Genomic DNA, 10,330 nt, shown 5'->3' with positions numbered 1-10,330 from the left:
TTGGAAGGAGGTGTTCAGGCTTGGCCACCTCTTTCAGATGACTTTAGGGTTTAGTTAAAATAGATAGTTAGGATGTGACATAAGCAGATTGTTGTATCTTCTTATATTTTACCTTTATGATTGTTAATTTTGTATCCTTTAAACTGTTAAGTTTTAATCCTCTTTTAGACTAAAAGGGGAATTGTAGGGGAAGCTGTAGCCATGCCTACTTAGGGGCTGGCTACAGGTGTGCCTGACCACGCCCTCACAAGCTTGCGAGGGCGTGGTCAGGGGACATAGGGTGACTGCGTTTTTGCTTTCAGTTTCTCTTTTGGGCTTGCATACAGACTGCTGCCACGCCGGCTGGCTAGGTCGCTCTGTAAGTAAGGCTTTTCCCTATTAAATACCCTTATATTTCTACCTGACTTCGTATTGGTAATTTCCCACTATAGCAGAGTGCTACACAAGGTTCTGTTCTGGGGCCACCTAGAATTTTGGAAAAATTGTGTAATTCTCCTTACACATTTTAAAATTAAGATTCATAATTACTTTGTAAGTTTAAATAATTGAAAAGGATATACTTACTCAATTCAATGTACAGAAATGCCACCATTATCCATTCAAAAAGTTCATGGAAAAACTTTTTTTAAAGATTTATTTATTATGTACATACACACAAACAAAAAGAGGGCATCATATGCTATTACAGATGGTTGTGAGCCACCATATGGTTACTGGGAATTGAACTTGGGACCTCTGGAAGAGCAACCCATGCTCTTAACCTCTGAGCCATCTCTCCAGCCTCCAAACTTTTTATTTTTATTATTTTTTTCATTTTTTCCCTTGCTGAACTCATTTCTATTCCATGTTAATGGTAGAACTTTATATTAGCATGATATACTTTATGCTTATAGCCATTTATGTATTAGTATATCAATTCTAGACAGCAAAATGTGTATTTTAATGAAAATTTTATGTATTTTATTTTATCTAGATTATTTATTGGTTATTGTTAATATAAAACTGAGGAAATTCAATTTACTAGCCATTATGCAACTAAATATTCTGGATTCATTTATCATTGTAATTTGTGTTAGTATATAATTGGGTGAAATAAAATTAGGCATAAAATTCTAAAATAACAACTAACACTACCAAAGAAGAAAGCCTTTTACTTGGTACATCCTGGATGAGTACTTTTTAGTGGCAAGTGACAACTACATTTTGTGACAATTGTCAACAAAAGGCAGAGAAGCTATTAGCCACTGGGCCACTGGTTGTACAAAAAAGTTGGCACAAACAAGAAACTGCAACCCAATTAAAAAGCGAATATGGCTTTATAATGCATGATCATCTTTTTTTGGCAAAATCTCAAAAAATGGTTCTCCAGTGGTTTGATTAAATAGTCTCATGTAGCTTGCTTTCATTTGCAGCTATAATCTTTAACCTTTTCCTACTTGAAATCAATGCCAAATATGTACCCGAGACACAGGCATCAATATGTCAAACATTCATTTGGCATCTTAGCAGGTTTTCCTCTGGTGGACTTTCCCTTTGGAAAGTGCCACCAGGGCCTTCACGAAGGGGAAACAAATAACTGAGTATGACACTCCCCAAGGTTCTTCCACAGGATGAGCACTGGGAAGGGCCATGGGGAAATGACACTTGAACTTGCTTCTCTGAAAATTACCTACCCTTGTGTCTCTTCTTTGATAACACTTGCTAAGCCCAGCAGTACATTGTCCTAGGACTCCTTTACATCAGTCCATCCCATGATGGTTTGTACTCCGCTATTCATTGCTTCATACCCGTACTCTACAGCCCTTGTTTCAGTAGGCTGACTGAATGGTCTTCCTCCATACTCCAGGTCCCCTGTACTTTCTTCCCCCTCCCATGACCCTTAGTCGTCCTAGCATAGCTCTCTTTGAGGACTTCCCCCAAGTGTGGGGGAAAGGCCATGATTGCAAAACCAGAAAGGGACTGAAGCCCCAGTACAAACCTGGTCCAGAAAGCAAACTCCAAACCAAAACCAAAAACAAACAAAACAGCTCTTTCTACCCAGACAACAGAATGGCATGGCCAAACAAAAATTAACTAGCCTAGCCTAAAGAATTTCCCTCATTGGCATAGTGGAAATGGTATTCAAGAAATTTCATGGAAAGTGGCTTATCTTAACCAAAGGAAGGTATCTCATAAATGGATAACCTTCCTTCCCCCTCACCAACTGCCCATCACCCTACATACTCTAGCAGTTCTTCTGTGACCTCTATGCCTGCTGCTCAATATACTCAATAAAATTTTCTTTTACTTGACTCTAAAGGGTAAATTCATTTACAGTTTCTAATGCTCCCAACCACACTGGGCCCTGATCTTTCTGACTCTGGCATAGTAGGATGTGGGTGATAGTATCTGAATCCATGTGGATGCATCATTCATATATGGGAGGTGGACAGTTTCCAAGGATCTTGCTTCTTGTTGGGAAAGTAGGGGAGATACTCCCAGTTCTACCTCTAGCCTGACCTCTTTTTCTCCTACTGTAGAATCCTCATAGCAGTACACTTTGATCAACAAGCTGGCCACCAGTAGAAGAAAATAACCATACACGGGATATGGATATTGATGGTTAATTTATTGAGGGGAAATTACTTACATGAGAAACCGATGACTCAGGTTAGCGCTCAGAGCATCCAATCTCAGTAGCTCTCCAAGACCTGACTGGAAACACAAGAAAGGCAAGCATCCTTCAGGCCTTTAAGTACCCACCTTTGGCCACGCCCAAAAGGGTGTGGTCAGCACCTCAGGTACCTACAGATCTCTCCCTACAGCCACACACATTGCTTCTCTGTATTTTAAAAGAAGGTAGGAGTGGAAATTTGATAGAGAAAAAGATAGGTTTACATTCAGTTGGGTCAAACCTGGGGAGAGAAAATTTGCTAGTTTTTGTTTTTTCTGCCTATCTTGTAATAGTCATGATTTTAGAGAGAAGAAAAATAAAAAAGCCAAGTAATATGTGTGCTAGATAGTTTTATGTCAACTTGAAAAAAGCTGGAGTCCTCTGAGAGGAGGGAACCTCAAGAAAATACTTCCATGAGATTGGGTTGTAGACAGGCATGTAAGACATTTTCTTAATTAGTGTTGGAGAGCCCTGTCCACTGTGGGTGGTGCCATGCCTAGGGAGGTGGTCCTGTGCTCTATTGAAAGCAGACTGAGCAAGCCACAGGGAGCAAGCCAGAAAGCAGCACCTCTCTATGTCCTCTGCATAGCTCCTACCTTTATGTTCCTGCCCTGCTTGAGTTCCCATCCTGATTTCAATGATGAACAGTGATATGAAAATGCAAACCAAATAAGCCCTTTCCTCGTCAATTTGCTTTTTGGTCCTGGTGTTTCATTGCCGACATAGAAACCCTAACTAAGACAAGTTGGTTCCAGAGTTGTGGTGCAGGATTGTGGGGTATGGCTGTGGCAGAGCTGACCATGTTGTTTTGGAGAGCATTGTGGAAGGATTTTGGAACTTTGTGCAAGAAAAGCCATTGAATATTGCATGTGTGTGAACTGTTTTATAGGAGCTTGGAAGATTAGACTGTTGAGGGCAATGTAGAAGATGGATACCTGGCTTGTGAAGTTTCAGAGGGAAGTTTAAAGACTCCATTGGAGCCATTTGCTATTTTGAATTGAGATTCTGTGGTTCTGGTTAGGTGGGCTGAAGAATCAGCTGTGATTAATAAATACCAGAGCTATTAAAAGTGAAACCTTGCTTTGCTGGGATGCTGGATGCTGCTCAGCTAGAGCTGAGAAATTATCAGCGATTAAGAAGAGACCAGCATGGCAGAGATGAAATCTTCTGGAAAGTGTTTCCTGAGATTCAACACACAGAAGCTGCGTTCAAAATAAGGTACTTTGTTCTGGTAGCTGAATTTAGTAGCATTAAGTCACCCAGGTGATTCTGGTTTGAAGGCAAGAAGGGGTCATGGGGAGCAGCTGGGGGTTGGCACTATGAGAGGCCTGTTGCCATTAGTTAAGGTGTAGCCTGAGTGGCAGTTGAAAGGCCCATGATTGAAGGGGTCATGCAGAGAAGTTGAGGCTTGGTACCATGAAGAGAGTCTATGAGAGGCAGAATAACTCAGGATTTGAGATGCCAGTACAATGGGATGACAACCAAGAACATCCACAGCCCTGGAATAGAACCAGCAGAACATAGAAGTGTGTGCTGCAGAGGGCGGAGCTGAAGAAGCAACCCAAGTCCCTTAGAAGAGTGTAGATCAGAAGTGAATCCCAGATAGTGGGTGTTGAGTATTTATATCTTTGGAGTTTGCCTTTGCTCTGATTTGATTGTGACTATGCCCTGTTTTTTCCCTCTTGAAGTAAGAAAGTATTTCATTTATTTTTGATTTTAAAGTAGCCCACAGTTGAGAGATTTTAAATTTTAAAAGACTTTGGATTTTAAAGGAGACTGAACTTTTAATGTGTTTGAATTTGGAAAGACTGTGAGATTTTTAGTTATTTGTATTTTTAATGTAAGATCTTGGGGATGAATGGGAAGGCAAAAAATGTGGCTTAACAGTGATATATTTGTGTGTCAAGCTGACAAGGGGTCAATTGTGCTAGATAGTTTTATGTCAACTTGACACAGCTGGGGTCATCTGAGAAGAGGAAACCTCAATTTACAAAAAGAAAGCCTCCATAAGATCAGGTTGTAGGCAAACCTGTAAGGCATTTTCTTAATTAGTGATGGATGGGAGAGGGCCCAGCCCATTATGGGAGGTGCCTTCCTTGAGCTGCTAGTCCTGGGTTCTATAAGAAAGCAGATTGAGCTAGCCATGAGTAGCAATCCAGGAAGCAGCATACACCTCCATGGCCTCTGCATCAGCTCCTGCCTTCGCATTCCTGACCTATTTCAGTTCCTGACTTCCTTTAGTGATGAACAGCAATATGGAAATGTAAACCAAATAAGCCCTTTCCTTTCCGAGTTGCTTTTTGGTCATGGGGTTTCACTACAGCAATAGAAAGCCTGACTAAGACAATATACACATGCGAATTAACTAAGTAGTAAGTTTTCTCCAACTAAAGCTGGGACCTCCACTTTTCCTTCTCCCAGCACAGAATTCCTGAGGAAATTTTAATTATTTGAGGTCCATTGTTCCAGTAGTTTGAAAGATAATAGGTGGGGACTCATAAGTGTCCTTTCCTTATCTCCTTTCCTGCCAGGGCTTCAGCATCAAGATGTTATTCTCTTTAGTGTCTAAAAGTTGCTGTCCTTCAGCAGCAGAAAACAACCAGAAATGCATCCTAAACTCAACTTTGGTGGGCTTTTGTTTATGTGTGTTTTTGTTTTGGTGGGGGTGTTAATCTAGACCACTAGCACAGAAAATCAAGCCTTTGTAAAGAGAAACACACACACACACACACACACACACACACACACACACACACACACACAAGAAATGGACTTGCTGAGGTGTGGTCCTGATGAAAGTAGAGAATTGAAAAATGCTAGCTGGACAGGAGAACAGCTCATGTTCGAACAGAAGAGCCCTGCTGGCCTTCCCCTTAAGAACCTATTCTTGTTTCCCACTCACCCCAGCAACTTTAGAATTCTCAGAGGCAAGAGAAGAACCCAGTTTTGAAGGACAGAAGAAAGAAGATGGTGACCTCTCAGGCTCCAGCTCTCCCATATGACAAAGGGAAGAGAGAAGGGACTGACCTCTATGACAAAGGCAAGTGTAGAGACTGACCTTAGGTAATGTATTTGAGGGAAACAAGACAGCCTCCTCATCTTCTTACCCTCTTGTCCAAACATCTCCCATCCAATCTTCCTGCCCTCCTTCTCCTCTCTTTCCTAGTGAGGTACCATTAGGCTGAGCAACCTCCTTCATGGGCAAGCAGAAACAAGAATGCCCAAGCACCTGGATCCCCTGAGGTTACCATGGCTCAGGAATCTAAGGGTTTCTCCTTCTTCAAGCCTCAGCCTGACAATTCAAGAAGTTCCAAGAACTTTCTGGAAGTGGAGCCAGGTAGCCCATTTGAATGAGTGATCTATAGTAATTCTGAAGCTATAAAAGAATGTGTTCATTTGTAATTTTATCAAGCTGTAGTTTATAGCGTACTTAATAAAGCTATTAGCTACATTACAGCCTGTTATGCTTAACAAAATCTTCAATGACTCCTATGGACTTACAAGGTATACAATGAGTATGATATCAGAGTTGTTATCCTCCCTTACAAATGAGAATGTGTCTTTTGCCCAAATTCACAGACTATGAATTGAACAGTAATCCTGGGGCAAGTTCAAAGTCTGTGTTGAGCTTCTCTTAGGCTCCTGCTTGTGCTAGATCAACTGAAGGCGAGTTTTTACTTTCTGCTAGTGGAGTTTCTCTCACAGTTAAGGAATAAGTAAAAATTATGGACTGGGGTTTATGATCCTTTTTCTTTCTGACAAGGCTAAAAAATGTCTTAAAAGTTGTATCCTGGTCTTACTTCTATGTTCACCCTAGTATCTGACAAATATATAATGTATATCAGGAAGTAGGCACCTGATATACATTACATATTTGTGAGCAAATGAGCAAACATTCCCTTTACAGGAAACGTGTTGTTTCATCTTAAATGTTGAGTCCCATTCCTCAATTCTCTATGTACTTGGTTTGTTATAAGACAGTGGTTCTCATCCTTCCTAATGCTTTGACCCCTTAACATAGTTCCTTATGTTGTAGTGACCTCCATCCATAAAATTACTTTCATTACTACCTTATAACTGTAATTTTGTTACTCTTATGAATTGTAATATAAACATCTGATATGCAAAATATCTGATGTGGGACCCCCTGATGTGGGGTTGGAACCGGTAGGTTGAAAACCGAAGACCTAAGACATGATTTCAAGCTACATGCAATAATTTATAGGGATATAATCTTTGATGGCTCAAGGTTATTTAAGAGTTTTGTGAAAATCAAAAGTAAATAACTAAGCAACTTTAGTTATTTAGTTAATAACTAAGACATACTTTTTGTTAACTAAATAGAAAAACATAAAAGTTGGTGGTATGAACAAGAACATGACTGTTTTTAAGCAAATTGTACTCACCAACCCTTTCAACAACAGATTCCACCACACAAGATAGCTGTAAGTATCATCATCAATTCCTAAATTAAGGTAACACAATATGAGAAGTTAGATGGTGACAGAGCTAATAATTGAAAAAAGAAAAGGCCTTTATAGCTGATTTGCATAATTTGAAATCCCTTTAGACCAATTTAAAATAAAGAAAGATCACCAAATTCTCAGTTTCAGGAGGTCCCATTTATTAATAGTCTCAATGTCTATGCTACTGGTGTTACGTTCCGGAAGCTGTCTCCTGTACCAATTATTTCAAGGATATCGCCCACTTTCTCTTCTAGGAGGTTCAGTGTAGCTGGATTTATGTTGAGGTCTTTGATCCATTTGGACTCAAGTTTTGTGCATGTTGATAGATATGGATCTATCTGCAATTGTCTGCATGTCCGAATCCAGTTGTGCCAGCACCATTTGTTGAAGATGCTTTCTTTTTTCCATTGTATAAATTTACCTTCTTTGTCAAAAATCAGGTGTGGATTAATATCAGGGTTTTCAATTGGTCTATCTGTCTACTTTTGTGCCAATACCAAGCTGTTTTCAGGACTATGGCTCTATAATAGAGCTTGAAGTCAGGGATGGTGATGCCTCCAGAAGTTCCTTTATTGTACAGGGTTGTTTAGGCTATCCTGGGTTTTTTGTTTTTCCATATAAAGTTGAGAATTGTTCTTTTGAGGTCTGTGGAGAATTGTGTTGGCATTTTGATGGGGATCACGTTGAATCTGTAGATTGCTTTTGGCAAGATTGCCATTTTTACTCTGTTGATCCTACCTATCCAAGAGCATGGGAGATCTTTCCATTTTCTGGTATATTCTTTAATTTCTTACTTTAGAGACTCAAAGTTCTTACTATACATGTCTTTCTCATTTTTGGTTAGTGTTACCCCAAGATATTTTATGTTGTTTGTGGATATTGTGAAGGGTGATGTTTCTCTGATTTCTTTCTCATTGTGTTTATCATCTGTATATAGTAGGGCTATTGAATTTTTGACTGATGACTGCCTTATATGCCATCCTAGAGTCCTCATCCAGTGGCTGATGGAAGCAGAGGCAGACACCCACAGCTTAACACTGAACTGAACTCTGGAGCCCAGTTGCAGAGAGAGAGAAGTGAAGAGCAAAGAGGTCGGGACCAGGGTGGTGAAACCCACAGAAACAGCTGACCTGAACAAGGGGGAACACATGGACCTCAGACTGATGTCTGGGAGGCCATCACGGGATGGACCCAGACCCCTGAATGTGGATGTCAATGAGGAGGCCTGAGCATTCTATGGGGCCCCCTGGTAGTCGATCAGTATTTACCCCTGGTGTAAGAAGGGACTTTTGGAGCCCATCCCACATGGATGGATGCTCTCTAAGCCTGGACACATGGGGGAGGGCCTAGACCCTGTCCAGGATGATATGACTGACTTTGGGGAACCCCCATGGAGGGCCTTACCCTCCCTGGGCAGCAGAGGGGGATGAGGTGGGAGGCTGGGGAGTGGGGAGGGAGAAGGAGAAGTGATTGACATGTGAAGCAGCCTTGTTTCTAATTTGAACTAATAAAAAATAATCTCTTGGGAAAAAAAAGATCACCAGCAAGAACATTTGTGGTGTCAAAGTTCGAATGTGTGCTTGGTTGGGTCCTGCTCAAAATGTTGCAGAGGCATTAAGAAGTAACCTGGGCTTGGAAAACATTAAGGGCTTAGCATGGAGAAGAAGAAACTCTACAAGAGACAAGTGGAGGATAGACCTGGAGAGGAATCCAGGACCAGAGCAAACCAAGCTTCATGCTGACGCTATTTCCTACCGCCACACACTTACCTCTTTGTCCTGCTAGTCAGGGCTTCTGCTACCATCTACTCCCTCTACTGAATTGCACCAGCATTTCCCCTCAACCCTAATGGAAAATAAGAGTGTCTGTCTGCTGCAGAGACTGCTCATCTACATGACATACAGATATCTCTAGTTTTATCTTGGAAATAAAACTACTTAGCCACCAGGCTATAAACACACTTGGTATGCATCTTCCCAAGAAAGCCCTTCATTGGAAGTTGCTTATCCTACTCCTCCTGTCTGCTGACTGGGATGCTGATCATAAGATCAAAGCTGTTACTGAAGATAGCAAGAGCCCTAGGAGTTAGATGAGTGGGAGTAGCTGACAACATGGAATGCCTCAGAAGCTCTGGACTATACCCCCCAAACACACACATTCTTCTCTCTCTCTCTCTCTCTCTCTCTCTCTCTCTCTCTCTCTCTCTCTCTCTCTCTCGTGTGTGTGTGTGTGTGTGTGTGTGTGTGTGTGTGTGTGTTATGTAAAACAGCACAAAACACAGAACAGGGAAAACATCTAACTTTTTATTGTGTGGGCTTTATTTTATTTATTTTTATTATCATTTGCCTTTGCTTCTGGATCTAATAAAAGTTTTACACTTCAGGAGTGGAACTGGGCTCATTAAAAAATTAGTTTGGGTAAATTAAAGGGGGAAAGTGACTGTGGTACTTAAAAATTAAAATGATGCAAATAAAAATGATGAGATCTAATTTTTTCTAACAGGTTCTGAAAAGGAAGAAAAAGTCATAAAATTCAATGATTACAAAACTTCAGGGAAACAGGGAGGTTTATGGCACTATAAATTGACATTGCTGGTGAAGGACCCTGACTACTTCATTTACTTCCCAAACATTTATCTTCGTATTAAAACCGGTCATATAATTCATGAAAAATTATAAAAATGTACACCAAGGTGGATGAACTCAAAAGTCAAAATTTTTGACTTTTTCAGAGTAAGTAAATAAATAAACAAAATACTTTCCTGATTTGGAGTAATGCTTTGGGTGCCCTATAGGATTCCAGAGTTCTTATGAATTGTTCTCCTTCACAAGGGACCTTCCTGCCATTCTCCTATTCCCAATTTGTGCAAAGGCTATCTGCATCTGTTTTTTCTTTTTTGTTGTTGTTGTTGTTGTTTACTAGTCTCTGAATCCAGAAGTGCCACACAAAAGAACTAGACATTGATCTCAATGCTATATAGTTAAAAACAGCTCACTGGAGTCCTGGAGGAAGTGAGTATATCTGTGCTATGAACAGCCATGTGTAGGAGGACTGAAAGGGAAGAATGCCCTACTAGGTTGACTACTGACTTTAGGTAACCCCTTCCCAGACTGATTGTTGCCTATGTGTTATGGTTTGGATATGAAGAGTTCCCCACCCAAAGTTTATCTATTCAAAAGACAGACCCTCATCTGGCTGTACAGTTTGGGGA

General features: G+C 40.6%; 1 long non-coding RNA gene across 1 annotated transcript; it reads left to right on the top strand.

The window, feature by feature from the left end:
* Nucleotides 1–315: 315 nt before the first annotated feature.
* Nucleotides 316–8,147, top strand: LOC118238251. Its single transcript, XR_004768043.1, has 3 exons — nucleotides 316–358; nucleotides 5,561–5,990; nucleotides 8,105–8,147. It is a non-coding gene; the product is annotated as an uncharacterized LOC118238251 (long non-coding RNA).
* Nucleotides 8,148–10,330: the final 2,183 nt, after the last annotated feature.

Source organism: Cricetulus griseus, chromosome 2 (assembly GCF_003668045.3).
Source record: "Cricetulus griseus strain 17A/GY chromosome 2, alternate assembly CriGri-PICRH-1.0, whole genome shotgun sequence".
Taxonomy (NCBI): domain Eukaryota; kingdom Metazoa; phylum Chordata; class Mammalia; order Rodentia; family Cricetidae; genus Cricetulus; species Cricetulus griseus.
Note: the sequence above shows the minus strand (reverse complement) of the source record. Positions and strands in the feature narration are given on the sequence as shown.